The 6,464-nt window shown below is 37.3% G+C and overlaps 1 pseudogene; it reads right to left on the bottom strand.

Moving 5' to 3' along the window:
- Positions 1-357: 357 nt before the first annotated feature.
- On the bottom strand, positions 358-742 carry LOC104005073 (small ribosomal subunit protein eS24-like; annotated as a pseudogene).
- Between the last annotated feature and the right edge of the window lie 5,722 nt (positions 743-6,464).

Below are 6,464 nucleotides of genomic sequence, written 5' to 3' on the forward strand. Positions count from 1 at the left end.
GAATGGAATACAAACAGTAACAAATGAACTCAACTCTTACAAATTATTATTAGAACCACACAGAATTGGGGCAAAAAAGAGCTAAACAAAGTAACTTAAAAAAAGCAAGAGTTCTTGACTGTATCTTTAAGGCTAAAGACAAAAAGAACTGCACAAATACTTCACTGTAGTTTACAAATGTGTTTTCACAAGGGTATGAGTTTGCAAATGTGAAATTTTGTGTATGCTAGGATTGAACAAAATGTAAATATACTGTGGATGAGAGCCAGGCTTGCTTTTTTTTCTTTTTGGAAGTTTTTGGTTTATTAATCTCATGAAAAATCCACAATGGCCACAGATAACATCATTGCAGCACCTTTACTCCTTCAGCTTTTTGCCAGCACCAACACTAGCCTTTGCAGTTCTCCTGACTTTCTTCATTCTGTTCTTGGTGTTCCCTTTTATTGCCTTCTTGAGGTTTTTTTCTTCTCATAGAGGCTATGTCTTGCAAGTCTGTGTTTGGGTTCGTTTTTCTTTGCATAATCCAGAGAATTGTAAATCCTGCCAAAGCCAGTTGTCTTGCTACCACCAAAATTAGTTCTGAATCCAAATACAGAGATGACATCTGGTGTGGTCTTGTACATTTTGGCTAGTTTTTCCCGAATTTCTGTCTTAGGCACTGTTGCCTTCCCGAGGTGAAGGACATCAGTGAGCATTTGTTTCCTCGGAAGTAGTCTGTTGGTCGTGAACTTTCTAGCGTGGATAGTTAGCGGTGACGTTCGTGATGGTGGTCTGATGAGAGCCAGGTTTTCTACCATCAGAGCATGGAGTTACAAATAAGGGAAGGAGAAAGGCTATAATGCATCCTGTAGTGTTGGATTGGAATCAAAAGTATTATATGAAGTCATTGTTTTTAGTATATGTACAGACGGATAATTGTATACATATAGATGTGTATAAACGTGTGAGTATACATACATGCATTTTCTAGCTCCTCTAACAAAAGGGCCTAGAAACATCATCCCAGTAACAATGAGAAAACCATTCTCCAATTAAAGGAACCGAGGCTCCTTGGGAACATATTTGACATCAGGATTAGGCAGGGAAAATAGAAGATTAGTTTGAAATATTTTGTCATGCTAGAAAGTAAGGAAATACAAAACGGGGAAAATGTGAAAAGGAAACAGAATCCACTTTGAATAAAGTTACATAGCCAAATTTGAGAAAATTGGGGCAATAAAATAAATAACAATAGTAATATATTACAATCTACAGAAGAAAATTTTCAGTTAATCCAGGCCGGGTGCAGTGGTTCATGCCTGTAATCCCAGCCCTTTGGGAGGCCAAGGTGGGCAGATCACTTGAGGTCAGGAGTTCGAGACCAGCCTGACCAGCGTGGTGAAACCCCGCTTCTACTAAAAATACAAAAGTTAGCTGGGCATGGTGGCACATGCCTGTAGTCCCAGCTACTTGGGAGGCTGAGGCAGGAGAATGGCTTGAATCCCGGAAGGTGGAAGTGCAGTGAGCTGAGATCGCACCTTGGCACTCCAGCCTGGATGACAAAGCAAGACTGCATCTCAAAAATAAAAAAAATTAATGAATCCATATTGACATAAATAATATATTAAATATAAACCAAAGGGGGAGAATGGGCAGTATTTTATTACAGTAAGATTTTATTAAATGTAGGAGACATAAAATACAAGAGTCATCATTTTGCAAATATCATAGTAATTGTAGCAAGAAAGAACCTTGGAGGGATGCTAAGATTAGTGGTGAATATATGTTGGGAAAGAACATATTTGCATAATATGAAAGTATCTTCCCACAGGATAATTACAGAATAGTAACTTCAAAGTGGAGATGCTACCTTAGCCAAGTGATCAAAGTTAACATTAGTAATAATAAGATAAATGAACTTCATGTAACTTCTTATATGATGCACTGAGTAGGACAAAACATCAGTTCTATGGTATTCTTAGACAAAATGTATAACTTTAGTCCTAATCATGAGAAAACATCAGACAAATTGAAATCGAGGAAGGGCGTTCTACAGAATAACTGCCAGTATTCTTCAAAAGCATTTTAGAAAGATCGAGGAATTCTCCAGAGACATGGAGACATGTCAACTAAGTGCAATGGAGAACATGGATTGTTTCATGAACCAGAGATGGACAACACTAGGGTGTAGAAAATAATACCCCAACATTTGAACATTAAACAAAATACTTCAGAAAAACTCATGGGCCAAGAAAAGTTTCACACACACACACAAAATAGGTTAAACTGAAAGAAAAATTTTTAAAAACTTAAAACATGGGATGCAGATAAATCATTTCTTAAAGGTAAATTTAGATGTAATATTGAAAATAAAAGGCTTAAATCAATGACCTCTAGGTTCTTCTCTAAAAAGCTAAAAAAATGAAGAGCAAAGTATATCCAAATTAAGAAGGAGATAAAGATAAAAAAGCAACAACATAGCAAATAACCGAAGGTGGAGCTAATTAATACACCCACAAATTGGTTCTTTGACAAAAATTTTTTAATAAACAATGGCTAGCAAGATTTATCACAGAAAAAAATTAGAGAAGCTACAAAATTTAGATAACGGGAATTAGAGTTTGTAATTACAGAACCTATAGACATCAATATAATTATGAAAACTTTAGGCCAATACAATTTGACAAATAACATGGGAAATTATTTGTAAAACTAATTCTTAAAACTGATGCAAAAAGAAAGAAATAATAGCTTCTCTATGTATTGAAGAATTTTTTAAATTAAAAATTTCTATAAGAATTCTGGGCTGCATGGTTTCTTAGGTGAATTCTATCAAACATTTAAGAAAGTACAGAGAGTCCTCAGCTTACAGTGGTTTGACCTTGTGCTCTTTTGACTTGATAATGGTGCTTTCATGTGTGTACATTAATGATGAGCATCAATATGACCAGTTTTTCACTATCAGAATAGTTTTCAATAAATTTCATGAGATACTCAATATTTTAAAATGGGCCTTGTGGTAGATGATTTTGCCCAATTGTAGGCTAATAAAAGTGTTCTGAGCAAGTTTAAGGTAGGCGAGGCTGTCATGATATTCAGTAGGTTAAATATATTAAATGCGTTTTAGACTTAAAATATTTTCAATTTAGGATGAGTTCATTAAGACAAGCCCATTGTAAGTTGAGGAGTATCTATAATGCCAATCTTGAATTGACTCTTTTTAAGAAATAGAATTTAAGGGCCGGGCACAGTGGCTCACACCTGTAATCCCAGCACTTTAGGAGGCCGAGGTGGGCAGATCACATGGGGTCAGGAGTTTGAGACTAGCCTGACCAGCGTGGAGAAACCCCCATCTCTACTAAAAGCACAAAATTAGCTGGACGTGGTGGCACATGCCTGTAATCCCAGCTACTCGGGAGGCAGAGGCAGGAGAATAGCTTGAACCTGGGAGGCAGAGGTTGCAGAGAGCCGAGATTGCGCCATTGCACTCCAGCCTGGGCAACAAGAGTGAATCTCTGTCTCAAAAAAAAAAAAAAAAATTAAAGGGACCCTTACTGTCTTATTTTATGAACCCAGTATTGCCCTGATTCCAAATCGAGACAAAGGCATTATACAACTTTGATATTTATTCCTCGTAAACATAAACTCAAAAGTTTTAAAACATAATAACCAATTGAATATAGCAGTACATAGAATGGATAATAAACTGTGAGCAAATGAAGTTTCTAGCAAGATTGCAAGGTTAATTTATTATTTGAAAGATCAGTTTAATCAATTTTATTCACCTGGGAGGTTACATCTGGCAAAACTCAGCAAACTGTGCACTTTAAAATAGGAGTATTTATTTTATGTAAATTACGTTTCAATACAATTGATTTTTTAAAAAAACGTTTCCCCGAGTGATCAAAGTGGAGGGCAGGGAACAGTAAACATCATTGCTTATGTTACAGCTACTAGAAGCCTCCGAATTCCAACGACGTGCTTTCAAGCAGGTCTGATCCTTCCCCTGGCGGATACCTCTGACTCAGGTGTGCTACAAATGCATTGCCCCTAGTTGCTTCTATCACCTTAGTGATGGAAGTGAGAAGAGGGTACTGGAGAAAGAAAAGGTGTACAGGGTTCCAAATGTACTTTCTTTTTCCAAAGGACACTCGTGAAGCCAGTGGAAAGCAAACAAGCTGCTAAATAAGTCACAAGCGTGTTCTCATACAGTTTTGTGATTAAATAGGACATTCAATCAATAAAATTTGTTTTACATAGTTCCTCCTCTGATAGGATGAACTTGTGGATTGTGAGACAGGGCTGATAGAACCTGTTTTCTCTCTGCCTTTTTTTTTTCCCCCAAGTTTTGTGTGCAATACATTAGGAAAAATATAATTGGGCTACAAAACTACAAAAATGGCTTCCTGACAGCCTCATACTTGTTTCCATGTGGTGCCTATGTTTGGCACTGTGTTCTCATTTGCATTTTCCTACTTGATTAGTTAATGTATGAAGGACAACCCTGATCTCTACTGTGAATTTCTACCAAGGTATTTTAGTAGAAAAATAAGTATGTAATGGTGCTGTGGACTGCTAAAGTGTGTAAAACATTAAGAATCTAAAAATATGCTCATTTCTAAGTTTTGTCCCAGAGCAACTGTGCACGCTGATTAAATCACTACTGTTATTTGAAGTTATCCATTTGCATGTCTAAGAAATGGATTCATACTGATTGTCCCATTTTGATCTCAAAAAACTCCTGAATATGAGAGTCGTGATCAAGGGACGCTTCATGAAATGTTCCAAAGTTAAAGTGTGCAATGAAACTAGATTCATCGTAGCCTCATTTAAAATAATTATTTCTAAAATTGTTATTGTTTAATTATAAACTGTATCCTTTCAGGGTACTTGGAAGAGCCATAACAGTGTTTATATTTTTACAGAACAAACATAAATTATCTATGAAATAATCACTCAGATATAGAGATTAGTTCCTATTGGCCTTACATATGAATATAAATAAGTAAAAATTATTAATGTAAGCATACTTATAATTATGTAAATGTGTGTGTAATGTTATTTGTAAGTTCAATAAAGTCATGCTTGTACATAGTTTCAATTCATGCTTCTAAAAACCACTCAATGTAGTCATTATCGTATGTTAATAATCTCTGAAAATATGCTTCTGGTAGTTGCACAATATCCCTTCATAAAGATTGTCATGCTGTTTTTAAGTCATACTTTTGGGTACATAGGTTATATCTGATATTTTCCTGCTACATATATACTATTATAAATCTATTAGTAGTTGATTTTTTGTCAACACATATGATTGTTTCCTCACAACAGTACAAGAGTTGGTTGTAACTTTATTTCCTTCCAACATTTATTTTAGGTTCAGCGGGTACATGTGCAGGTTTATTATGTGGGTAAAATGTGTGTCAGTGGGGTTTGGTGTAAAGATTACGTAGTCATCCAAGTAGTGAGCGTAGTATCTAATAGGGAGTTTTTTGATCCTCACTCTCCCCCCACCCTCCACCCACAGTAGACCTTGTGTCTATTGTTCCCTTCTTTGTGTCCACATATGTGGACTCAATGTTTAGCCCCCACTTAATAAGTGAGAACATGCAGTGTGTGTTTGGTTTTCTGTTCCTGCATTAATTCACTTAGAATAATGGTCTCCAGCTCGATTCATGTTGCTGCAAAAGGCATTATTTCATCCTATTTTATAGGTGTGTAGTATTCCATGGTGTATTTTTTTTTTAATCTAGTCTTCTGTTAACAGGCATCTAAGTTGATTCCATGTCTTTGCTGTTGTGAATAGTGTTATAATGAAAATATGTGTGCATATGTCTATGACAGAATGATTTATATTCCTTTGGGTATATACCCAGTAATGGGATTGCTGGGTTGAATGGTAGTTCTGTTTTAAGTTATTTCAGAAATCTCCAAACTGCTTTCCACAGTGGCTGAACTAATTACATTCCTGATGAAACTGGAGAGTTCCCTGACTCCCCTTGGCAGGATGTGCAACAGGGGTGTGGCTTGTCTGGCCACCGTGTGCGCTGTTAAACCCCTACTGGGCAGGAGAGCATGCAGACAGGCAGGTGCAAAAGCCAGGGCAAGTGGCCATGGTAGCGTCTAGGGGTGGGTGCCTGCGACTCCCACAGTCCAAGTGGGCATGTGTTACAGTGCACTCTTTTAGCTTTGCCATCCACAGACAGCTTAAGTGTTAACCCGTTCAGTGCCCTCTTGGTACCCAGGTCCTTGTCCAGCATCCAGAAAGAATTAAGTTGCACACAGACTTGAGAATGGTGAATGTGTGGGGGTTTTATTGAGTGGTGGAGGTGGCCCTCAATGGGATGGATGGGGAGCTGGAAAGGGGATGGAATGGGAAGATGATCTTCCCCAGGAGCTTTGCCATCCAGAGGTTGATCTCTCCAACCACTGCCAGCCAAACTCCTCTTGGCATTCAGATGCTCCTTCTCTTCTTTCTGCCACAT

The sequence above is a fragment of the Pan troglodytes genome, chromosome 12 (assembly GCF_028858775.2).
Source record: "Pan troglodytes isolate AG18354 chromosome 12, NHGRI_mPanTro3-v2.0_pri, whole genome shotgun sequence".
Classification (NCBI taxonomy): domain Eukaryota; kingdom Metazoa; phylum Chordata; class Mammalia; order Primates; family Hominidae; genus Pan; species Pan troglodytes.